The sequence below is a fragment of the Ovis canadensis genome, chromosome 1 (assembly GCF_042477335.2).
Source record: "Ovis canadensis isolate MfBH-ARS-UI-01 breed Bighorn chromosome 1, ARS-UI_OviCan_v2, whole genome shotgun sequence".
NCBI classification, from domain to species: Eukaryota; Metazoa; Chordata; class Mammalia; order Artiodactyla; family Bovidae; genus Ovis; species Ovis canadensis.
The window spans coordinates 203,063,215-203,090,370 of NC_091245.1; positions in this window are offsets into that span (position 1 = coordinate 203,063,215).

Here is a 27,156-nt window from a genome sequence, read left to right on the forward strand (position 1 = left end):
CCTCCTGCCCCGAATCTCTCCCAGCATCAGAGTCTTTTCCAATGAGTCAACTCTTCGCATGAGGTGGCCAAAGTATTGGAGTTTCAGCTTTAGCATCATTCCTTCCAAAGAACACCCAGGACTGCAGTCCAAGGGACTCTCAAGAGTCTTCTCCAACACCACAGTTCAAAAGCATCAATTCTTCGGCACTCAGCCTTCTTCACAGTCCAACTCTCACATCCATACATGACCACTGGAAAAACCATAGCCTTGACTAGATGGACCTTAGTCGGCAAACTAATGTCTCTGTTTTGAATATGCTCTCTAGGTTGGTCATAACTTTTCTTCCAAGAAGTAAGTGTCTTTTAATTTCATGGCTGCAATCACCATCTTCAGTGATTTTGGAGCCCAAAAAAGTAAAGTCTGACACTGTTTCCACTGTTTCCCCATCTATTTGCCATGAAGTGATGGGACCAGATGCCATGATCTTAGTTTTCTGAATGTTGAGCTTTAAGCCAACTGTTTTGCTCTCCTATTTCACTTTCATCAAGAGGCTTTTGAGTTCCTCTTCACTTTCTGCCATAAGGGTGGTGTCATCTGCATATCTGAGGTTATTGATATTTCTCCCGGCAATCTTGATTCCAGCTTGTGCTTCTTCCAGTCCAGCGTTTCTCATGATATACCCTGCATAGAAGTTAAATAAGCGGGGTGACAATATACAGCCTTGACATACTCCTTTTCCTATTTGGAACCAGTCTGTTGTTCCATGTCCAGTTCTAACTGTTGCTTCCCAATTATACAGAATTAGGATTTAGGTCAAAAGGGAAAATCCTGGGCCAGGCTTTGGGCTAAGCTCTCCTAGCCCCCTGACGACTTTATCATGTGGGATGACCTTGGCCAAGCCTCCCACTCCCAGGTCTTAGTTTCTCCATCTGAAAAATGAGGGCATTGGACCAGCTGATTGGTCCTGTGTGAGAAACCGATGAGAGAGTGTAGACTGAAAAATGCTGGACACAGTTGAGACAATTTTATCCACCAAGAGGGTATATTACTATTATTCAACCACTCTGGAAAGAGAAACATCATATGACTCTCCAGTTGTTTTACCCCCTAAAATACACTAGCACAGGATGTCAACAGAATGGGATTTGTCAGAGAAAGAGAGCATTTATGCATGGTATCTGTGGTGGTTAATCTTATGTCAATTTGGAAGGAGTTTTTGGATGATGTTAATATTTAATCAGTGAACTTCAAGTAAGCAGATTACCCTCCACAACATGGGTGGGCCTCAACCAATCAGTTGAAGGCCTGAATAGAACAAAACATCTGGTCTCCTGGAGCAAGAGGGAATTCTGTAGCAGACTTCCTTCAGACTTCTGAACCATCAACCTGCTCAGTCTCCAGGCTGCTAGCCTTTGAATTGTACCATCAGGTGTCCTAGGTCTTGAACCTGCTAGTCCACACTATTTTTCAGACTCAACTGTTTTCACGATTATATAAGCCAATTCCTTACAATAAATATGTTTCCCATAGTTCTGTTTCTCTGGAGAACTTTGCGTTCTCAGAGAACTCTGACTAATATACTACAGATTTCCCAAGTGGGAATCTCCCCAAAAGTAGTAGTAAGTAGTTTCAGCTCCACTCGTGAGCACTCCAGGCAGCCTTAGCCTTTCTAGTAAGACCCTGAGAACTCTGGTTTATGGCCCATGGAGGGCACCTGGCATTCCCCTGATCCAGAACCTACACCCCCTCTCCAGGGCAGAAATCATATCAACAGACATCCCCAGCAAGAGAGTTATGAAGAAATGTCAGGAAATTTGGAAACTGGAGAGCAAGGATAGAGGGAAGATTTTGCCCAAGTCATAAGAAATAGACTCCTGGGATGGGGTTTAGTACTTACCTTTGCTGAGACTCAAAATGATGATACAGTAGTATCACTTACTGTATGTGATACATACAAATGATGACACTGTACTATCACTTACTGAGTCCAGCCAGTAGGCCAGGCACTGTGCTAAGTGCACTTTGCATAAATGATCACAAGTGGTCATATCAACTATGCTGGAAGTAGAGGTATTATCCCAATTCAACGCTGAGGATACTGCAGCAAGGACAAGTAATTCACCCTACATCACTGGAAAAGAAGAGATAGATCCCCAGGGAAAAAGTGAGGCTGAAACCAAGGACCAGTGAGGGAGAAACTAAGAACAGCTGGTGAGCACCCACCGCAGGAGCTCAGGAGAAGAGACCAGTGGGAGGTTAGGGAAGTGGGTGGGACTGGCCTTCAGCTACCTGAGAATGACTTAAATGGGGGCCAGACTCTGTCTCTCCCAAAGGCTAGCTGCTGCTCATGTGTACATTCTGCTGGCATCCAGTGGTCACCAGCAGCACGTGATCTCTCCCTATCAGAGTCAGCCAAGGAAGGGGTATGGTTGACAGGATGCGACTCTTATGGACCAGTCAGCTCCAATACCACCCAAGAGCAGAAGCCTTTTACCAGTTATTGATAACTTCTATCTGCATGACTGAGCAACTGAACTGAACTGAACTGAACACCCCATTCCAAAGAGATTCAATTCAGTTCAGTTACTCAGTTGTGTCCAACTCCTTGTGACCCCATGGACTGCAGCACACCAGACTTCCTTGTTCATCACCAATTCCAAGTACTTACTCAAACTCATGTCTATCAAGTCAGTGATGCCATCCAACCATCTCATCCTCTGTTGTCACCTTCTCCTCTTGCCTTCACTCTTTCCCAGCATCAGGGTCTTTTCCAATGAGTCAGGTTTTCACATCAGGTGGCCAAAGTATTGGAGCTTCAGCATCAGTCCTTCCAGTGAATGTTCAGGACTGATTTCCTTTAGGATGGACTGGTTTGATCTCCTTGCAGTCCAAGGAACTCTCAAGAGTCTTCTCCAGCACCACAGTTCAAAAGCATCAATTCTTCGGTGCTCAGCCTGCTTTATGGTGTAACTCTCACATCCACATACGACTGCTGGAAAAACCATAGCTTTGACTAGATGGACCTTTGTTGGCAAAGTAATGAGAGACTGGGAGTCACTAATGCAAGGATACTTTTCTGCATGCCCAGATTTCTGGAGGGAGCTCCTTGGAGCTTTAAATGAGGCATGTGATAGAGAATCGATTACAAGGCAGAAGTTTCCTCCTTGTTGGCTGCTTAAAGAGTGGTACAGGTCTATGTGTGATCAGGAGAGTGGGCTAGAGACTGCCAGCTCTGCCACCTCAAAGCTGTGCAGTCTTGAAGAGGTGGCTTCACTTTTCTGATTTTATGAAAATGGAGATGTTGCATAGGCCTATTACAAGAACCACATGAATGTGCAAATGTGAAAGGGATTTTATACTTTAAAGAAAGAGTCAGCAAACTGATTGTAACATTCAATGGGCATGAGTTTGAGCAAACTCAGGTGAAGGGCAGGGAAGCCTGGTGCACTGCAGTTCGTGAGCTCACAAAGAGTCGGACATGACTTAGCAACTGAACAGTAACAACAGCAAACTTTCTCTTTAAAGGACCAGCTGGTAAACAATTCAAACTCTGTGGCTCATACGGTGTCTGTTGCAGCTACTCAATTGTGCCATTGGAGTGTGCAAGCAATTGTAGATAATACATCACAGTGGGAACAGTTGTGTCCTGATAAAACTTTATTTATGGATGTTCAAATTTAAACTTCATATAATTTTCATGCGTCATCAAACAATAATTCTTCTTTTGATTTTTTTCCAGCCATCTAAATTACCCAAACTGTTCTTATCTCTAGGTCAAGCAAAGTGAGAAAACAGATCAGATTTGGCCACTGGGCCACTTATTGTCAATCTTTGCCCTAAAGAGCTGCATAAGTGTAGAAAATATAGTAGGGGAAGAAGTGTTGCAAAAAGGTAAAGATTGCATTTTTTTTTCTTCATTGAAGTGAGGCTTTTAACAGGCAATTACTAAGCTTCATGGTGCTAAGACAAAGAGACGAGCAGTCTGGGAGAGGCCACTGTAGACTGGGACAACCAGAGAAGGGATTCTGGAAGGTGAGACATTTGGTTTGAGCTGGAAGAAGTGTGGGATTTTAACAGGTGAGGCCAAGGGGAGGGGTGTTTTTTTAATATACTTAAAGAAGGAAGGAAGAGTGAGGGCAGAGAGGAGAACAAAGGATGCCTGACGGTGGACAGGCAGAGCCAGGGCTCTATCTTGGGTCTTCCAGCTCCACAAATCCTTGTTCCACACTCCAGCTGCCTGATACACTGTGTGGCAAATAGAAAAATCTAGAAGTGTGCCTTGCTCTAGGAGAACTTATTAGACTGGGAGACATTCTGGAGAAAGTTTAAAAAGAAACAAACTAACAATTGATGTGACAGAAACAATAAAGAAATAATAGTGATCTTCAATTGAGCACCAACTCAGTGGAGCATGATATATACTGCAGACATTATCTTCTTTGTGACTCATAACAACCCTTTGAAGAGAGTCTGATTATTCCCATTATCCACATTTTATAGACACAGAAAAGGTGAGGGAATGTCCCATGGGGCTCAGTGACCATACATAACAACAATAAATATTTGCTTATTGTTTTCCAAAGACTCTCAGCGGACATTGAGAGAAACATGGTGAGTAATAACACAAAAGCTGTGGCCAGTCGGCCTCAAAGGTAGTTGGAAACGTCTCACAGTGCAGCCAGACTGTTTCAAGGGAGTAGCACAGAGGTGGTCCACATAGATGACTCAATGCCAGCCTGACTGTTTGGAGTGCCTGCAGACTTCTTATATCTATTGCCAAGCCTGGAGCAGTTCATAAGTATGTTTACAGAAGCCTTGCTGGGGACCGCGTGCTCTAGAAGGAGTCATCATAGCATCAGCATGGGGGTTAGGAATAATTAAATAACATTTTCAGCTCCCCAGGAGCCATTAGACTAAAACAAAGAGGCAGGTGAGAAGAGGAAGTTGAGAGTTATTTGCGCTTTGTTAATGGGCCTTTAATCAGCAGATCTCCACTCCGCCATCAGCAGCAGCCAGTCCCCACAATCTAGGGAGACTGTATACTCACAAAGCTCCCATTCAAGTGCCATGGAGGCTGGCACAATGCAGTAATCAGACAAGCCCCAGCATCTCCACGGCACTCCACCTGCACCTGTTATCTCAGCAGGAGCTTCTTTATCAGCCCTTAGAAACTCACAGAATGGAGGAGGTTGCCTAGAATCAGTTCCCTTCCAGCCTTTGGGGATAAAGATATATAAGCCAACATCAAGGGCTCTTTCTCTGGAGAACCATGAACCCCGGGTGGGTCAGGCACAGGCACAGGTCTACTATATGGTATCAGGGACAGGCACAGGTCTACTATACAGTATCAACCTGACTGAGTATCTGGGACTGTTAACCCGCCCCAGCTGTGAGGGTGGGAGTCGGGTGGGATTGCTGCTGGCTGTAGCTGGAACAAGGCGGGTGGGAGCTGCATTAGCATCCAGCCCACCACTGTTGGAGAGAATGGATGAGCTGGCTTGTCAGGTGCGGAAGGAGGCTGAATGCTTTTTTGATTGCTATAATTGCAGCAAATTGGACGCTTGAGAGCTCCTCTTTAATGAGAAGAATCTCACGGATGAGACTTAGGGAAGAGGCCCCTCTTTGGATCCTTCTCCTTTGTCCCATGTGTATGAGTTAATTCCCCAGCCATTATGGAATGTGAATGGGCTGCTAATTTTAGTTGTGCAAGCTAAACAAAGACCCTGGTTGGTAGATCCGGAAGGTGATTCATCTGATATGATGTTTGTATGGTGGAAGCTAAAGGTCTTGATAAGCATCCATGATTATTTCAAACTTTTCAACCAAAGAGTTGGAGAATTTTTTAAGTGGCTGTCTCAGTACTAGAGACCAAATAAGGCCTCCGCAAAGAGACATGGCTGAGTGACTGAACTGAACTGAACTGAAGAGAACCTTCTTTTCTGCTCAAGGTCCTCCGTCTTGGAGGTCCTGGGTGCTTTGAGTATGGGTGTCCTCCTCTAGGTCTTCTTAATTGGGAAGAATCAGGAAGGCAACAGTGAGGCCAAAGTCAGTGAAAAAGCCACAGTAAAATCCAGAGGCCAAACATAAAATTGAGTCCAACAGGACTTTGATACATTGTGGGGAAACAGATGAGAGTTTAAAAGATTTCAGAATCCAAGTGGAAATAGAAGTTCAGGAATTTCTGAGGAAAGCTGAGGATGACTGGGGAGTCTTGTTTCCTTTTATTGGCTTGCTTATTGCTTATGAGAATTTCTTGCACTTGTTGAGCTGAGAGTTACAGGGTCATAGTAGCCAGGAGAAGACTGTATGATTCCAAAGCTGGCATTTCTATTTACCTGTTGTTCCCCTTGGGTAAATTTTGTTGGGCCTTGAGGTGACCAGCTCACTGTAGTTTGCTGGAGATTTCCAGCTGGGGCACTACATCCTGGGAAGCCCCTCAGTTCCAGACAAATCCTGTCTCCTGCTTCACCAGGGCAGAGTATGAAGGGATAAGAGAGCAGAGAGATAGGAGTTACACTTGATGGACTCTTCATATTAAGCAAAAGGCCCTAAGGCCCTGATGTCATCTTGATGTCCCATTTTTCATCAAGCTCCACCCCAAAACACTACTATTGTTTTTCTCTTGAAGGATGTCTCTTCAGCCTCTATTGTCCTTACTGATGCAGCTGTCTTCTCAGTAAGCAGTGTAAGAATAGGGACTCCTCCCCGCCTAGGAACAGAGTAGCAGGGAGCTAGCAGGACTTCAGTAAATGTATTATTGACTTGGATCTTTGCTCCCTTGAACCTTCTGTCTATAGGTCAAAGAATATTCAGATGGACACATTCTTAAGATATTTGCAGTAACCAGAGGCTTGAAGGATAGATGTAGGAAAGAATAGGTCCAGGCCCTTGTCAGTCTTCTACAGATTTGCTGTGTGACCTTGATTAAGTTGTTTTCCTTCTCTGTCTTCAGTTTTCTGATGAGTGATAAGAGAAATTGATAATGTGATTTGTGTTGTATCAGTTTAGCTAAGCTGGAACTACAAATTCCAGAATTCCCTTCTCTATATGGTTCCAAATTAGAGTTAAAATGCAAAGTTACAGTTGTAATTCCCTTCTGTATGTGATTCCAGGTTGGAGTTGACCACAAGTTAGGGTCATGTGAGCTTGGGAAGGAGGACACAAAGGAGATCCTTTTTTTTTTTTTTTCATTCTAAAGGTCAATAAGGCAGGCACAGTTGCAGCTCATTCACATTGCTGCTGGTCTGCTCAGTTACTTTATTGGTATGGGATATAGTCAGGTCTTCCATCCCCTCCAGCTTCTGCCATGTCCCTGACTTCAACTTCCCTGAGTCCAGGGCCAAACAGGGGTTCTACTCTGTGGTGTAGGGTGCTAGTTCATCATGTACAGCAAGAGCATCAAGGAGACTGAAAGAGATGAGAGATAGATTACAGTAAGGCCCCTACATGTGAAATTTTAAGTTGTAGACTTTCAAAGATGCAAACATACAGTGGCATATCTAACCACATAAGTTAGTTTACATGTCTGGCGTACATTGTCACGTGCTTACATCCTCCACAAGTGGTTGTTCTCCTCTGTACTTTATTATTCAGTCCTGTATAGAGTACAGTAGTGCAGCATCTTTATTTCAAGCCCAGGATGTCCAGACACAAGCATGAAAGCAGCAGTTGATGCACATTACCAGCTGATACTGGTAAGAAGTGCCAGGAGCTGGAGACCTAGAGAAAGGATGAAGAGAGGAGACAAGAGACAGAAGCAGTAACTGAATAACTGGAGAGATTCAGGATGCAGGAAATGACAAGGGGGTTTTCTTTATTTGCGGAGACAGTTAATTTTTAAGGCACAGGACCCGAATGTAGAATGGTGCACAAAGGTTGCAGCAGCCATTCAGAATGCAATCCAGTGCTATCATGTCAACTATGATGAGAAAAAAAGCACTACTATCCAGACATCACTGGATCATTTTTTCAAGAGGGTGGACAGAATTGAATCCAACAAAGAACTAGAACCAGTGTCTCAGACGAGTGAAACTGTGGTTTGTCTCCATCTCCTATTGCTGACAGTCCTTCAGCTCTACCATCTCTCACCTCCTCTCCTTCCTCCAGTCAGTAGCTCTTCTTGCCTGTTCACTGGATGCCAGCCCCTGGATGCCAGTTGTTATATTATATTATTACTTTTCAAGGTACTGTACTGTAAAATTAAAAATGCTTTCTTTATTTTTTGTGTTTATTTTTTATATACTATTTGTGAGAAAAGTATTATAAACCTATCACAGTACCGTACTATATAACCAGTTGTGTTCGTTGAGTACCCAGGCTAACATCGTTGGACTTACAAATGTGCTCTTTGATCTCATTCATATGTGGGGGACTTACTGTAGTGTTCCAGCTAATTCTTACGGGTTCTAATCTGTTCTTGGCATCTCTACTTTAGGTCTACTTTCCTTCTACATTTCTAGCCCTATCCTGCTGACTTCAGGCCCAGCACCAAATGCATAAACTACAGCCTTTAATAGCCAACATAATCAGCTCCCACAACTGTGTGTGCCTAATCCTTGTAACGACTTCCCTGGTGGCTTAGACGGTAAAGCATTTGCCTACAATGTGGGAGACCTGGATTCGATCCCTGGGTTGGGAAGATCCCCACTCCGGTACTCTTGCCTGGAAAATCTCATGGACTGTGGAGCCTGGTAGGCTACAGTCCATGGGGTCACAAAGAGTCAGACACACCTGAGCAACTAAACTTTCTCTCTTTCTAATCCTTGTAATATATTTCTGAATCTATACCATGCAAAGTGGTTCTGTTTCTCTGAATAGTGAATGATAAAAATAATATCTAACAAATGCTTACTAGACACAGGGCACTTTCTCAATATTTTGCCAATATTAATTTATTTAAACATCCACAATCTATTTGGAGAAGATGTGTATCACAATCTCTTGTGATATAAATCTCCATTTTCCCTGGTGGCTCAGACGGTAAAGCATCTGCCTGCAATGTCGGAGACCCTGGTTCGATCCCTGGGTTGGGAAGATCCCCTGGAGAAGGAAATGGCAAACCACTCCAGTATTCTTGTCTAGAAAAATTCCATGGACTGAGGAGCCTGGTAGGCTACAGTCCATGGGGTCGCAAAGAGTCAGACACGACTGAGCGACTTCACTTTCACTTTTCATAGTATAGATGAGAAAATTTCCCAGAGAATTGAAGTAACTTGCTCCAGATCATACTGCCTGTAAGAGAGTAAGCCAGGAATTTAACCTGGCTGTTTAGTAGGGTCGGTACACAATATGATCCTGCCTTATTTGCAGAGTGTGAGGTTGTTTAGATATATTTGAAGTCTCTTCAGGAAACTGGATACAACACTGATCCTCTGATGTTCATAGGTTTGTACAGGTACAGCAGAGGGAGGGATCTTGCTACTTAGAGTGTTTTCAGGTGATTTTGAGATACACCAAGGTTTGAGAATGAATCATCCCCCTAGAAAAGTAATAACAGTTGGAATAATGATTATATATGAAAGTGAAAGTGAAAGTCACTCAGTCGTGTCCAACTCTTCGTGACCCCATGTACTATACAGTCCATGGAATTCTCCAGGCCAGAATACTGGGGTGGCTAGCCTTTCCCTTCTCCAGGGGATCTTCCCAACCCAGGGGTTGAACCCAGGCCTACTGCATTGCAGGCAGTTTCTTTACCAGCTGAGCCACAAGGGAAGCCCAATGAATATATATGGGGTTTTGGTTTTGGAGTTTTTGAGAAAGGAAAAGTGGAAATGAATCCATTCAAAGTAGCTTCTCCTCCAGGTCTACATTTAAGTGGAGGCTGTACTGTAGCCTCAGGTCTAACTATAGTCAAGACACTCATGTGATGGAGTTTGCTAAGTCAGAAAGTTCTGGAAGGATCATCTCTGCTCCTTCTAGAAGCACTCCTGGAAACAGCTTCGGAGAGGCCTTCCATGAAATAGAAGGTCATTAGCTGCTGGCGATGGGGCCAGGAAGTGGTGAGAGCCGCAGTGGCCACAGAGTCAGGAGCGCCAAGTGCCATCTGCATCCTATTTTGCTGCTCAGCCCAGGGTCACCAACCGCAAGTTGTCAATCAGAAGGCTCGCCCCACTGGTAAGGGAATTATCGGCATTTATCTTCTGTTAGGAAGTCAGCCATGCTGGCTGACGGTGGGTGGAGGTTCACTCTGGTGTCCATGACTATAAACGGCTTCTGGAGCCTGGGCTCCGGGAAGCAGAGAAGCTATAGGCTGCACAAATTGGAGTCAGAAGAAGGCCGGATGGTGGAAAACCTCTTCACAGCTGCTTGCGGTCTTCATTAGCAGGCAGGCAGGTCTGATAACAAGGACCTCTTTCATGCAGTGATGCCTGGGGACAAGCACATTCCTGTGCTAAAGCAGGGACCAGGCCCCTCAGCCTAATATGGCCCCTCAGGTGTGGAGGGCAAGGGGCTTGTCTATACACTACCTCATTTGAGCTTCCCACCATTACTGGGATGAATAATTTAAGGGAACTTCAAACCTGACTGAGGAAACCAGTAATAATAATTTCCTTTATATTTTGCCAAACTTCTCTCACAAGATATGAGAAAAAAAACCGATCTGTTTTAAAAAGTATTTTACTTTTCCTGGATGTGATGCTATGAGGCAATTGTTAAGTTCCAGGTGCTGTGTTTGGCAAGTTGTGTGGTATCATCTCAGTCTTAACAGGGCCCTCTCAAAAGTATCCTCATTTTACAACAGGGAAGACTGACACTGAGAAAGGTTACACAGCAGAATGTTAAATTATCTCACAAAGAATGTCATGAGACTTGGAGAAGGACCTGGTACAATTACTTGATGAGGATGGAGGCATAAACTAAAGAAATAAGCTGATTACTGCAAGTACACCTTCTACCTTCCTCCTGGTGGTGAATTTCTTAAGATCATTTCTCTGTGAGTCAGTTATATCACCATGCATAGAGCAAGAAGAAAAGACTCATGCATACTTGACTTTGCAATCACTTTAAACCTAAAGCGTGACTTTTTCTTTCTTTGTTTTGGCTATCACAGAGCTTTGATTTCCTCAGAATTCCTGAGAAGACTTGACTTGTGGTTTCTCTATCCCCCATTGTTTTTGCTCCAGAAGAAGGAAGAAAAATATCTTCCTACTTCCTTTTATAATTCCTTTCAAGATCAATCCCAGTAAAAGTCTCAGGTCAGATGCACATACCTATAAACACGAATTCTAGATTCTTCTGTTTTGGTAGAATTTTATGTCAGATTCCTACTAGGTACAAAAATTGCCTCTAGGTTCAGGCAGGTCACCGTGTAGTCAGGCATCCTCTCTCTTGGCTGGATTTTTTAACTCTGTGGTATCCCATCACCCTAAAACACTGTAACACTGGTTGATTAGTTTAGAAAAGTCACTGTAAATTATTTGAGGACAGGCATTATATCTGTTTTGTTCACCCTAGTTTTCAGAGCTTTATAACCCACCCACCACCTAGCATACAGGGGTTTTCTCTACATACTGAGTGAATAAATAAACAAGTAACTGGATGAGTAAATGGATGAATGGATTCTTCACATTTCCTGGACAACCTGCCCACCACCTGTAAGAATTAATGTTGTGTCTCCCACCTGGTCTCCCTGCCTCTGGGTCTCTTCTCTGAGCCATGCTGAGCCATGAGGTCAAGGTCAATGTTCCCACACAACACTTTCCTTCAAGTGACAATTCTGCTAAAATATTCACTGGCTCCTTCTTGTTGGACTTTGGATGAAAGGAAGATTAAGAATTAACGGTCATGGCTATAGGATCTTGCATCTTTGAATTCTGTTGCAAAACATTCTGGGGACTTGTAAGGAAAGTATATGCCTGGTACTGTGTGGAGACATTTTTCCCAGTTCTGGTGGTAGGTAAGCATATCAAAAGAGCTAGCCTCCTTTATCTCCCCAACCCCAAATCTAAATCTCCAGTTAACTATCGCAATGGTGAGGAAAGGCCAGCCAGAACTTAGCCTAACATCGAGAGGAAGAAAGAATTTTCCCCAAACAGGCCTATCTACATCTCTGGAAACGTGGCACATGTTTTGACCTTGACCTATGCAGAGTAATAAGCTTCCATAATTTGTCATTCCAGGCTCTCCATGGCCCGACTATATCAAAGACTGGAGTCAAACAAACCAGAATTCCAAGTCTCCCTCCACACATCCCTAAAATTAGTGCTCCCATGCTAGGGTCCAGGCCTGGTGGATCCAGGGTAATTCAAAGGGGGGACAGAGTCGGCGTCCTAGGAAAGAACTTATTTAATTACAGATATAAAGAGAGATTAGAAAAGAATAGTGTAGTAGGAAAATTAGTGGAGAAAAAGAGGCTGAACAACTTGGTTTGCGTGGGAAACCAATAAAACTCCAAGACAAGGAGTTTGCACCATCTACTTAGGCCACCGGTGCCCACTTGAATAGCAGAGGGTGCCCTGCCTTGGGCTCCCTCTCGCGTGGGTCTTAGAAGCCAGAGCAAGTAAGTAGACATGGCAAGCCTCCATGCTCTAGATGGGAATTCAGCCAGAAAAGAAGAGAAGGAGAAAAGACCACACGGGGGAAACCAGTCTTTCCAGGAACTGGTCTGTTTTCTTTATTTTTCAGGTTCACTTATATACTTTTTGTTACACATAGAGATAGAATACAGAGTCACATGGGGTCAGCAGACCTGACCCTTGTCAAAATCAGGTGCTTCATACAAATGTATACAAAGGTCTTAGGGGCTTTACATCATCTTCTGGCCATGAGGCCTGCTTACATTTTATGGCGCTTCCTTTCTGATAACGGTCAGTCAACCAGAAAACTTATTCTTCCAGGGGTGAATTTTCTTAAACCAGGGGCCACCCTCCGAAGGCACCAGATAAAGTTGCATTCCTATAGGGTGAAGGTGCAGTGGATTACAATTGAGAAAGGAATTTAGCCTAAGGTTTAACATGATTAATCTTAAAGGTTAATACTTATTTCTCCTATATGCTAGTTGTATTCATTACTGTGTATAAGGGCAGGGTATGTGGAGACTTAGCAGCAAATATTGGCCCAACAAATGAAAAACCCTTCACCAATATAATTCCTAACCAACCCACTATACTATACTAATAATTTCCTAACTTCTCAAAAAAATCTATATTCAGAAAGTTTAAAGCATCTCATGCCTCTCACAGTTGGGAGGCTGTGAACAATCACATGTGGCTGGACGAGCCTGTCAGGCAGGCTAGAGAACTTTCAGATGAGTTTGAGAACTGAAACTCTCTTGTCACGCCCAGGAATTTTATTAGCTGGAGCTGTAAGTTAACTCCTTCTCCAAGAGAGGTGGTGGGGGACAGCCCCCCGTAAAGTCAGAGGTGTAGGTGAGAGCATAAAGCAGTAAAGTAGGCAGACTCTGCTTTTGGGGGTAGATGCTCGGAAACAGGGTGTCTCCTGAGGCTCAATCCCGCCTTTGCGTATGCCAAGCCTCCTTCCTCATGACCTTTGCCACGGGCGGAGTTCCTCACGCTGGCTCCCGGCACTCCCACAGCTGGCCAGAATGGTCCTCTCAGTACCTTTCTGAGCACCAGCACGTTCCTGTTTCCGCTTCTTAGTTCCGGAGTCCCTCCCTGTCGGTGTCCCTTCCTTTGCAGTGGCCCCTTTGCCACTGTTTCTCCACGACCAGTGCAGTGCGTCCCTCCTCCCTGAGGAAAGCTTCTCGAGCCCCGGCTTCTCCTCCTCACACGTAGACAGTGAGGAACAGCAGGAGTCCCTGGCACTGTTTCTACTCCCTACCCCCAGTGCCCGAGAAAGATGCATGGAGTCCAGAGAGAAGGACCTGGGGTCTACCCTTCTTTCTTATAACAATTTGGCACACCCACTTACCTCCCCAAATTCCAATTTCTTCCTGTAGAAAATAGGAGTAATTTTTACTTTGCAGAGTTTTATTGATTAAGTGATTCCCTTTCTTTACCTGACAGGCATTTACCAAAGGTTTTCTAGGTTCCAGATGCACAGTGACTGATACATAGTAGGTGATTAATAGATGTTACTAAATATTGTTAAATACTTATTAAATGAATTTGTAGGACTTTTATAGTTCGAAAAAACAATTATCAGATTAAATATAGAATCTTTTCTACAGTCTTCTTTCCTTCTTATCTTTTTTTTTTTTTTTTGAGTAGGTGCTGGACACAAAAGAAGAGAAATAGAAACAGATTTTGATTTAACATTTTATGTTCAATACCTCATCCACTATCCATATCCATGTCTAACCTTTAAGATTTCTGCTCAATGCACAACAAATATTTAGAATAAAAACAAAAGGCATGAGTTTTTCAAATAAATATATTTTCTTATAGCTTTTGCGTCACTAACGTGACATTTGCCAGATAAAATTTCATTAAACCACTCTCAATATTTAAGTGGAGAAGGAAATGGCAACCCACTCCAGTATTCTTGCCTGGAGAATCCCAGGGACAGAGGAGCCTGGTGGGCTGCCATCTATGGGGTTGCATAGAGTTGGACATGACTGAAGCTACTTAGATGAGACTTGTGATATTTAAGCGGCAGCAATATTTAAGATGAGACTTGTGAATGACATGGTAATTTTCTTGAAATACACAAAAGTCTCTCATAAAAAATTAATTGTCTATGTGTCCTTGGAGGAAAGGAGATGGATTTCTTCCAGGATAGAGTAAGAGGAGTCAGCACATTCCTTCAGAGGTATGTTTGTGTGTGCATGTGTGGTTGCTGGTAGGGACCACTGAAGTAACAGTCTGGGGCGCAGACTATTGTGATTCTGCAGCAACCAAGACTGAGTAGCAGAAAACCCCTACACTTCTCATTCAGGTGTGACCCCATGGACATGAGGTTTCGTTGACTGCATTTTTGCTGTTATTGTTTTGGTTGTTTTGCTGTTGTTGTTGATGTTTTTGGTTTACCAATGTCATAGAATTTTTTTTTCAGTATCTTTAATGGTGTTTTGGGCTTCCCTAGTGGCTTCCCTTGGAGAAGGCGATGGCACCCCACTCCAGTACTCTTGCCTGGAAAATCCCATGGACGGAGGAGCCTGGTGGGCTGCAGTCCATGGGATCGCTGAGAGTTGGACACGACTCAGTGACTTCACTTTCACTTTTCACTTTCATGCATTAGAGAAGGAAATGGCAACCCACTCCAGTGTTCTTGCCTGGAGAATCCCAGGGACGGGGGAGCCTGGTGGGCTGCCATCTCTGGGGTCGCACAGAGTCGGACACGACTGAAGCGACTTAGCAGCAGCAGTGGCTTCTCTAGTGGCTCAGACGGTAAAGCGTCTGTCTGCAATGCAGGAGACCTGGATTCGATCCCTGGGTTGGGAAGATCCCCTGGAGAAGTAAATGTCAGCCCACTCCAGTACTCTTGCCTGGAAAATCCCATGGACTGCAGAGCCTGGTAGGCTACTGTCCATGGGGTCGCAAAGAGGCAGACACGACTGAGCGACTTCACTTGCTTTCACTTTCAATGGTGTTTTATATATATATATATATATATATATATATACACTTAAATTGCAGTAGAGCTGATTTATAGTGTTGTGCTAGTTTCTGGTGTATAGCAGTGATTATGCATACATATACATACATACAGTTATACATACATTATATACATATGGGCTTCCTAGGTAGCTCAGTGATAAAGAGTCTGCTTGCAATACAGGAGACATGGGTTTGATCCCTGGGTCAGGAAGATCCCCTGAAGAAGGAAATGGCAACCCACTCCACTATTCTTGCCTAGGAAATCCCATGGACAAAGGAGCCTGGCAGGCTACAGTTCGTGGGGTTGCAAAAGACTTGGACATGACTGAGCAACTAATCAACAACATATATATATATGTGTGTGTATAGATATACACAAGTGTGTATATATGTATATATATATACACCCATATATATCCTACTCCAGGGGATCTTCCCAATCTAGGGATCGAACTCACATATTTTGCATTGGCAAGTGGATTCTTTACTACTAGCACCAGCGGGGAAATTCCATGTACAGAGGAAACTGGTGAGCCACAGTCCATGGGGGTCTCAAAAGAGACACAACTGAGCAAGACATAGATATATATACAACTGAATATATATATAAAACTGAATATACACATATATTCTTTTCCATTATGGTTTATTACAGAATATTGAGTATAGTTCCCTCTGCTATACATGACTACATTTTTAATTGAAAAAAACCCACTCTCCTTGAACCATCTCCAGTCTTCCCACAAACATATTCACACATGCTTGCACAAGCACACATATACACACCACACAACTGATATTTATTCTTGGGATCAGATCGTATTTTAATAGATCTCTTATAAGAGGAACTGCCAGCCTCAGCCTTCACAAAGAAATGTAAAAAGAGAAACTCCAAAAGGCTACACCCAACTTCCCCCAGGGATCCAACACCTATCATGTGCCTGTCTATCTATGAAATTTGGCTGATGACCAATGTTAGCAAGGGTTTGAGGTGCTATGACCACAGGCTTAAAACTTCAGTCATTTTATATCAGGAAAAGGCAAAGAACCTGGGATTGGGGACTCCCTTCCTTCAATAAGAGATAAGATTTCCTAAAAGGAAGTGGAGTGAAAGTGGAAATTTTTGGATATCGACCCTTGACCCATGAGGTGTCTGACATGAAGGAAGAGGAAACTCTTGAAGCTGAAGATAAAGGATCCAGAATGAAAGTCTGAAAAGTGGCCTCAGAGGATCTCTTCACGAGCTTTTAGGATCTTTCGTTTTTGAGATTTAAGGCAATATTCAAGTTTGCTGCAATTATACTTTCTCCCTTCTATATAATAATTGTCTTCCCAAATCATTGAAACAGTTTATTTAAAAAATTGTGTGTAATCATAGACCCAGAGATCCTGGTCTTGAAAAGATGAAGGAACAAGGTGTCAAGAGAGACAAGGAAAGCCATCGTTCTTCCCGTCTCCTTTCTCCCTTCTGCACATCTGCCTCCTGTGCCTTCCAGCAGAAAGTAGGCTGGTAGACTGAAGAACATGCCGCAGCCTACCAAGAGACGGAGTCTGCTCGGCCCTCGAATCTGGGGCACCTTTGTGATTTGCTTTGACCAATAACAATGTGGCAGAAATGATGTGCTGTTTTCAAGATTAGGCCTTTCACCCCCTTGGAAGACTGTTGGGAGACCACCACTTAAGAACCCCAGCTTATCCTAGTGAATAAAGAGTGGCCACGTGGAAGAGAACTGGGGAGTCCCAGGCCACTGACAGCACTGACTGCCAGACACAAGTGTGATGCCAGCTTGCCTCTTCCAGCCCAGTCAAGGGACCCCAGGAGGGACCAGCAGAGCAACTCCCCAACCAATACTCAGAATCATAACAAGCAATGAGTCTATCTTGTTTCAAGCCACTAAGCTTTGGGGATACTTATTAAGCATCAGCCCATTTACTGGAGCATGAACTCCAGGTGATGTCCAGAGGGGTTGAAAGGCAACCATAGAGAAGCCAGAAGAAACCAGAGAGCTCCCCAGTTCCAGGGAGCCCTCTAGAGAGGGCAGAGCCATGAGCAAAGAGAGGGAGAGACCTTTGCTTTCCCATACAGAGAATGCTGCTCTCTGAAAGGAGAGGGACAGTTACTCAACAGATGCCTAATATAAGAAGCAACCTTCTATCAAAGCTGTCTAAGAATGGCATGGACTACTTTAAGAGGTGCTGAATTGTACAACATTAAGAGTATTCAAGAATGGGCAAGAGATTGAAAGGCAGAACTTTAGCACTATGTAGTTGGCTCTCTGAGATCACTTACAACACCAAGCATCTTATCAGTTTCTTTAAATCCTATTTGAGAAGACACAGTATGTGCATAATTATGTCAATACATCTCATAATTTTAAAGAGGCTCTGGTTTATCAAAAGGAGCAGTAAAATGTATATGAGCTAGACAGTTTTTCTGTGTGCAGAGTTTATCAACATGAATCTAACCAGGCTGGTAAAAGTACACAGACATATCCACAACAGGCACCAGAGGACTGTGAGAATGGATTACTGGAAAAACATTCAGCTCAAAAATGAGGCCTCTGGGCAGAGATTGCATCTTTTTTGAATCTCTTTTTGGGGCCAGCCCCTGTTGTTACCATTAAGTGAATTTGCAACATGATCATAACAATGGCAACAGCCAATATTAATAACGGGAATAAGCACCATTCTAACTCTCTGCTGGCCTCTTAACTGCTTGCAACAAATCTGTTGCTGAGATGAGCTAGCTGTCTCCTCTCCCTTCAGAAAGGGTTCTTGAAATGCCTAGGGATATGTCTGGCTACAGAGCAAAGAGTTGCTTGCTTTCAGGGGCAGTAGACCCTCTTGAAATTTCCTTGTAAGAAAGGTTGCAGGCTTGATGTATGCTCATTACACCGACTTTCTTTGACATTCTGAGGGGAAATTAAACCTTGGGACATGCTTATCAAAGGCTGTGCTGATTTTCCTTTTTAAAGAAATATAGTGAGACTACTCAGACTAAGTTTACTCCTGAATATCCTATCCCCACCCCTACTGGGGTGAAGAGGGCTTTGAAGTAGCAAACACTTGGAAAAGAACAATCAAAAACTGAATCAGCAAATTCTTGAGGTTTTAACTGCATATATGAGAACCACATTTCAAGCAAATATAAAGGAATGCAGTGAACATATTGCCAAGGGAAAACAATAAGTGGCTGGTAAGAAGCACGCCTGGTGGCTTAGATGGTAAAGAATCTGCCTGCAATGGAGGAGGCCAGGGTTAGATCCCTGGATCAGGAAGATGCCCTGGAGAAGGAAATAGCAACCCACTCCAGTATTCTTGCCTGGAAAATCCCATGAACAGAGGAGCCTGGATGGCTGCAGTCCATCGGGTGGCAAAGAGATACGATTGAGTGACAAACACACAAACACAAGAAGCATGCAGTGAGACCTCTTCAAAGGAAAGAAACCTCAGGAGAACAAAAATGCAAGGCCTTTGCTTGAGAAATAGAGCCTGATCACCCAGGGGGCAGTTGTCTCCTCTTTCAATCTAAACCTCATCTAAGAGAAAATCTCTCAATCAGAATCATCACATCCTTACCTTGGAATTGACCTGAGAAAGGAGAGACACTTCAGGAGCTATTGAAAGTCATTGTCCTAGTCCAGCTGCCAGGTCTCTGGGTGACCATCTGCAAAACACTTCTCTTTCAGAATCTTGGACTGTGTGTCTAAAGTGAAATGTTTCCTTCCAGATTTATGAACTGGTGAAATCTGTGCATCACATCCTCTCAACTTCATTCTATCTTGCAAAGCATTCTAGGAGACGCATGCTGAGTGAACCCAATTTTGTATTTGGTGATGGGCTATTTAGAGATGAGACTAGACAAAGCATGCTGCCGCCTCCCCACAGCAAACATGTGAGGGGGTTAACTGCCATCTGCTGTTACTGCCTTTACTGTCACTCTGAAAGGAATTTTTCTATTTCGCGCTGGAAGTGGGGACTTGGAGGAGCCAATGAGAGGATGGCCAGGCTTTAACAGGGAGAACTGTTGGGTTACAATGGTCCAAGCTTGGGATATGACATATAATTTGAGGTATGTCAGGATCATATGAACCACTCAAGGGGTGCAGCTGAGCTATGATTAAGAAAGCATGGTTTCATATTTGTGTTTCTTACCTGGGAAGGGCTAAAGGGATCATTCAGGCTCCTCAGAGTCCTGAATTGTAACACAGAATAGGAAAGGCAGGAAACTGGGAGTTGGAATTTGGCAAGAAATGGGGATTATTGTTGTGTCGTGGCTCTTTTAGTTAGAAAACAGTCCCAGAAAGTCAGCCTGGAAGGAGAGGCATATCAGAGACCAATCCAAGGGAGGTGTACCAGTCAGTGTGATGGCAATGATGGTGGTCTGGGTACCCTGAGGATCCGGATTTAGTTCTAGTTCTGTTGGGCAAATCCACATCTCTGAGCTTACTTTCTACATTTATAAATTTAGAATAATAATCCTAATCCTGTTTCTCTCTTGGGATCATGTTGTAAATTTACATGGAGACATGAGTGGGAAAGTACTTTGTCAACTAAAAAATGTTATGAAATAATTATAAGACATGACTGTTGCTCCAAGTTTCTCTGATTTGAAGTATTTCTGATGAGAAACCAGTGGTAATTCTTATAATTGTTCCTTTGTTCTTTTGTAACATCCCCACCTCAACTCCAACCAGCTGCTTTTTTATTATTGCTTGCTTAACACAACATTAGTTTATAATGATTTGATTACAGTATACTCTGACTGTGGTGTGGGGTGTGTGTTTATCCTGCTTGAAGTACCCTGAGCTTTTTGTGTTTGTGGGTTTATATTTTTCATGTCACTTAAATTAAAAGTAGATCCCTTGATATTAGATCATAGGACAATTGTCCCTGAGACTGTTTCTCTTTTTCCAAGCATTTTATCTCTATGTGCTTCCATTTATATAATCTCTGTTGCTCTGTCTTCAAGTTTATTGGCCTTTTTTCTTTTTTTTTTGCTGCATCACACAGTTGCTCCCCAGATGGAGATTGAACCCATATCCTTGGCAAAGAAAGCAGAGTCCTAACCACCGGACAACCAGGGAATTTCCTATTAGCCATTCTTATGCACTAATTGATGTTAACCTCATAATTTTAAAATTTCAGATTATGTAACTTTTAATTCTAGAACTTCCATTTTGTTCTGTCTCAAGCATTTATTAAGATTTCCTATTTTTTGCCTATTATGTTAATATATTTTCCTTTACATTCTTGAGTATAATTATAATAACTGTTTTAAAGTTCTTGTTTGCAAATTTCATTATCTTTCTCATTTCTTGGTTGTCTTCTATTTTTCTGATTTTTCTTTTGATTGCATATCAAGTATTTATGCTCATTTACACATTTAGTAAACTGTATTCTATGACTGACATTATAGGTACTATATTTTTGAAGGAATTTGTCTTTATTCATAATAGAGTTTAGTGCTTTGATACAGCAGGCATTAAATTTGCTCATGGACCAACATAGTCCTTTCAAGATTTCTTTAGAAACTTCTGAAAAGTTGGTCTAGAGTGACTATTACTCTATGGTGGGCTAGTTCTATTCCTATTCCTAAGGTGTTGCCTTTATATGGGTTTTGTTGAATTTCTGAGATTTTCAGCAAAGTCTCTCTTCTGTGGCTTGTGGGAATGCAAACACCTTTAAGCCTTATGCAAACTCTGTATGTATGTGCTTAGTCGCTCAGTCATGTCCGACTCTTTGCGACCCCATAGACTGTAGCCCACCAGGCTCCTCTGTCCATGGAGATTCTCCAGGCAAGAATACTAGAGTGGATTGCCATGGCCTCCTCCAGGGGTTCTTCCCAGCCCAGGTGTCAAACCCAGGTCTCCCGCATTGCCAGCAGATTGTTTACCATCTGAGCCACAGGGAAACCCTAATATTGTTTAACTCACAGTTCCCAGCAGTTTTTTTTTCCTCTGAGAGATATTTTCACTCTAGCTTTATGTAGTTTTTCTCTGCACATACACTGGTTAATATTCAGCTAAGACTCAAGGGCGTCCTTAAGCACACTTTTGGAGCTCCTTCTGTGCATAGCTTCCTTCTCCCTCTTATCCTGTCCCAGAAATTCTACCTGCCTCAGTAACCTCAAATTCTAATCTCCATCATTTTAGCTCTGCTAAGCAGTTGTGCTCTGTTTTGCCCTCCCTTCTCTGTACTACAGTCTGGAAAGTGCCTTAAAACAAAAAGCCATTCCAGGATCTGGGATTATCTTGTTTGTTTCCTATTTCTCAGAGATCACAGTCCTGCACTGCCTTTGGTTCTACATCAGAAAACAGTTATTTCCTGTAATTCAGTTCAGTTCAGTCGCTCAGTCATGTCCGACTCTTTGCGACCCCATGAATCGCAGCACGCCAGGCCTCCCTGTCCATCACCAACTCCCGAAGTTCACTCAGACTCACGTCCATTGAGTCGGTGATGCCATCCAGCCATGTCATCCTCTGTCATCCCCTTCTCCTCCTGCCCCCAATCCCTCCCAGCATCAGAGTCTTTTCCAATGAGTCAACTCTTCACATGAGGTGGCCAAAGTATCGGAGTTTCAGCTTTAGCATCAGTCCTTCCAATGAACACTCAGGACTGATCCCCTTTAGGGTGGACTGGTTGGACTTCCTTGCAGTCCAAGGGACTCTCAAGAGTCTTCTCCAACACCACACTTCAAAAGCATCAATTCTTCGGCACTCAGCTTTCTTCACAGGCCAACTCTCACATCCATACACGACCACTGGAAAAACTATAGCCTTGACTAGATGGACCTTTGTTGGCAAAGTAATGTCTCTGCTTTTGAATATGCTATCTAGGTTGGTCATAATTTTCCTTCCAAGGAGTAAGCGTCTTTTAATTTCATGGCTGCAATCACCATCTGCAGTGATTTTGTAACCAAAAAAAAATACAGTCGGACAATGTTTCCCCATCTATTTGCCATGAAGTGATGGGACCAGATGCCATGATCTTAGTTTTCTGAATGTTGAGCTTTAAGCCAACTTTTTCACTCCCCTCTTTCACTTTCATCAAGAGGCTTTTTAGATCCTCTTCACTTTCTGCCATAAGGGTGGTGTCATCTGCATATCTGAGGTTATTGATATTTCTCCTGGCAATCTTGATTCCAACTTGTGCTTCCTCCAGACCAGCATTTCTCATGATGTACTCTGCAGGGAAGTTAAATAAGCAGGATGACAATATACAGTCTTGATGTACTCCTTTTCCTATTTGGAACTAGTCTGTTGTTCTACGTCCAGTTCTAACTGTTGCTTCTTGACCTGCATATAGGTTTCTCAAGAGGCAAGTCAGGTGGTCTGGTATTCCCATCTCTTTCAGAATTTTCCACTCTTTATTGTGATCCACCAGTCAAAGGCTTTTTTTTCATAAGCAGAAATAGATGTTTTTCTGGAACTCTCTTGCTTTTTTGATGATCCAGTGGATGTTGGCAATTTGATCTCTGGTTCCTCTGCCTTTTCTAAAACCAGCTTGAACATCAGGAAGATCACGGTTCACGTATTGCTGAAGCCTGGCTTGGAGAATTTTAAGCATTACTTGACTAGTGTTTGAGATAATTAGTCTAGGTTTATACTAATTTACTAAAAGAGAGCTGGTATGGTGTCTGTTCCTCCATCAGTACAGAAAGTTGAAATTCCAACATACAGATGATGTGACTACTTGGTACAAAGTGCTGTGTTAGTCTCTGAGACTTCACAGATAAACACATATCCTAGGCCCTCACTGTCTTGTGGAAAAGATAGACAAATAAATTGAATGACACTAGGGAGTTTTAGTAGAGAAATGTACTGTCATAGAAATTCAATGGAGGGGACATTTAACTGAAGAAGTCAGGAAAGACTTCCCAGAGGAGATGGCAATTAAGCAAGGAATTTCTGTTTTTCTGGTTGGAGAGTAGAAAAACACATTAAGCAAATGAACAAAGAAAAAAGTGTGTATTTAATTAGAAAATACTAGATTGCTGTTGTATAAGTTGAATGGATATGAAGGAAACACATATGTTATTATGTGGAACTAGAAAAATAATGTCCAGTTCTTAAAAGTCCATGAACATTTCATTGAGTAGATTAGCCTATCCTATACAGCAAACCACAGCATCATAATGACAGAAAGCAAGGTGTTTGTGGGACTTGTCCATAGTTTACTGAGAATTTTGGGTAAGTTTATTGTAAACTTCAAAGGTTTTTTATTTTAATTTAAAAAATATGATAATGTCAGAACCTGCCTTATTATATCAATGATGATTAATTTAGTTAATGTTTGTAAAGCACTCAGCTCAGTGACTGGCATTTATGTGTTCAAAATGAGAGCTATTTATGTTTTTGTTTTTATTTTGTAGGCAAATTGAACAAGAGTTAGTTTGTGGTGGGTTACTTTGTGAATAGGTGTGTATTTTTAGAAAAATAAATGCTATTGGCTGAATGAGGAATAAACTACACATAAGAGAATGGAATGGCAACCCACTCCAGTATTCTTGCCTAGAAAATTCCACGGACAGAGCAGCCTGGAGGGCTACAGTCTATGGGGTCCTAAAGAGTTGGACTGGAGGAGGAAATGGCAACCCACTCCAGTATTCTTGCCTGGAGAATCCCATGGACGGGGGAGCCTGGCAGGCTACAGTCAATGGGGTCGCAAGAGTCAGACAAGACTGAATGACTAAGCACAGCACAGGAGAATGATTGGGTAAAGAAGAGAATGAACAGAATACGGAGTGGGCTGGAAGGTATGCTCAGTAGAGGCCAAAGAGGTTCCTCTTCCATGGATGAAAACATGGCATAGTCAGGGTTTGAAGCTGTGGGCAACGGCTTAGATCCTGTTAGACTGTTTTACCTGCATCTGTTCTGGAGCAGAGGTGCCCAATGATAGTAAGAAATCCTGAGACTCTGAGGCATCATTGCCAGAGGTGACAGGCTCATGTGTTCATTTAAAATCATTGCTGAAATTGTGAGCATTCTGCTATTTGTGAAGGGTCACATTTTTCCAAATGACTGCAACAACATATGTGATCCACACATTCTTCCTACAGTGTTGACGTTGTACCCATTAAGTCTGAGTGGGCTTATTACTAGAGTGGAGATGAGTTTGGGACTTTTGAGCTGAGGCCTTAAAAGGCAATATGGGTGACATCTGGTCCTCTTGGGACATGTTCATTTGTAACTCAATCACCACGCCATGAGGAAGCAATCAGACCTCAGGGGGAGGACACGTATAGGCTTTGTGGATGACAACTGCAGCTGTCATGCCATAGTCACTGTTGACCTCTGGTCATGCAAGTGCCTCAGGCCTGCAGGGATTCTGATCCCCAGTCCATAAGCTGACTCAGCGCCCTATGAGGAGCAGATGTGAGCTGTCCTTTCCAGGCCCTGCCCAAATGCTGACCTATGAGCCAAACAAACCAATGTTGTTTTAAACCACTAGATTTGAGGTGGTTTGTTAAGTAATGATAGCATATTTTGTCCCTTTAACAGTATATTGCATACTTTGGAATACTATTGTGTCTTTTCTCCCTTTAACAGTTACTAATAGTACAACTTTTAGCATTTCAAGATTCTCAGTTTAAAAAAAAACACAATTATTTAACAGGATCCTCATCTTCACAAAAAAATGTGAAGATGCACAGAACTAGAAATGTTAACTGATAAGGAGAAAGTCGAGCAGAAGCTATTGTACCAATGACTTTGGTTAGTTTGTTCTAAGACTATTCCCTGCCTGTAAAAAACTGAAAAGATTTTCTGAAATCAGATTCTAGCTCTCACAGCAATTATTTTGACAACTTATTTTCCTTTTACCTGTGATAACACATTTGCTATCTACTGAGGTATAATTTGTATTTTAAAAACTAGAAAATTATGCCTCTCTTGATGTCGACAAAACCAGGTAAGCTTAAGTAATTGGGAAAACAGGCATCTTTAAAAAAATCATTTCTGCCAATTTTTCTCCTCTCCTTTCTGCTTCTCCACACTTCTCTACACAGCTCCTTGCACACATTCTCAAATGTGGTCACAAGAGTTGTCAATAACAACCAAAGATTAAGCTTTGCAGGGAGACAAAAATTCAGAAAACTGAAGCTCAGAACACCTTTAGAAGTTCGTTCCATTCTCCCTGCAGCTGACTCATCTTGGAGAGAGCACACTGCTCAGGGTTTGAGTACATGCCTGCATGCTCAGTCCTGTCAGACTTTTTGCGAGTCTGTGGACTGTAACCTACCAGGCTCCTCTGTCCATGGGATTGTCCAGGCAAGAATACTGGAGAGGCGTGCCATTTTCTACTACAAGGGATCTTTCCGACCCAGGAATTAAACTGTCTCTGATATGTCCTGCACTGGCAGGTGCCTTCTTTATAGCTAGAGCCTCTTGGGAAACCCCAGTGGCTCTGAGATGGTTTGAGATGACAGTAAATCTCCCAACAGCCTGGGCAGCCCTTGCTAGGACCTTACAAATGGGGAAGGACCACGGGGATTATTGAGAAATCACAGATAGATACAATAAACACTTGTTTTCCAGGACACATGAATCCAATGGACGGCCTGATGGTGAGGGTTAGACTCAGGCCTGTCTCCTAGGGCTGTTCTCTTTGACTACATCCACCTATTATAAGAGGTCTCCAGAGCCATAGATAACAAGTTGTCTTGGTTTGGGTTTCCCAAGACGCTGACCCTCAGACAAAGAATATGATAGCAAAGTACTTTGATGGGGTGAGGTAAGAAATACACAGGAGAGGAAAAAGGAAATAAGCCAAAAAAAAAGGCAGTTAATGTAGGATGCATTATCAAGTCAGTTATTATTGTGGGTGATCAGAGCTTTATCCTGTTGGGAAAATGCTGGGATTCAACATAGGACACACATTTTAGAGTTATTGCACAAAAAGAACCAGATAGCTGGGTTCTTTATACACCAACTCCACCCAGTTATTGTTTGAGGGCTGTTTAGGGGATGGGGAGACGCATTTATTCTAGCACTTCCAGCTGCCTTCATTGGGCAAAGCAGCTTCAGTGGCCAAAGAAGTTTCTTAATCAAAGAAATCCAAGTGCTGATAGTTGTGAGACTCTCAGCTGATAGAGTCAGCAAGGAGATCAAGCCAGTTGATCTTAAAAGAGATCAACCCTGAATTTTCATTGGAAAGACTGATGTTGAAGCTCAAGCTCCAATATTTTGGCCACCTGATGTGAAGAGCCAACTTTTTGTAAAAGACCCTGATGCTGGGAAAGACTGAGGGCAAGAGGAGAAGGGGGCAACAGAGGATGAGATGTTTGGATGGCATCACTAACTCATGAGTTTGAGCAAACACCAGAAGATAGTGAAGGGCAGGGAAGCTTGGTGTGCTGCAGTTCATGGGGTTACAAAGAATCAGACATGACTTAGCGACTGAACAGCAGCAGATACAGAAGACAAGAGGATATTTTCAGGCTCCTGACAATGTCTGCGACATGTGTGTATCATGTCCATGGTCAGATCTGGGAGCTAGTACATGGCTTATTTGTTTGGGGGTTGGGGGTCTTGGCTCCTCACGTCAATGTATTTAAGTTTTTAGTTTCTAGAGCTGAATACCATTTTGAGACTTGGGGAAGTGTTTCTGGAGACAGCAACCACAAAATGAAAGGTTTGTGAAGCAGACCAAGTTGGATGATGGCTCTGGGTTTATT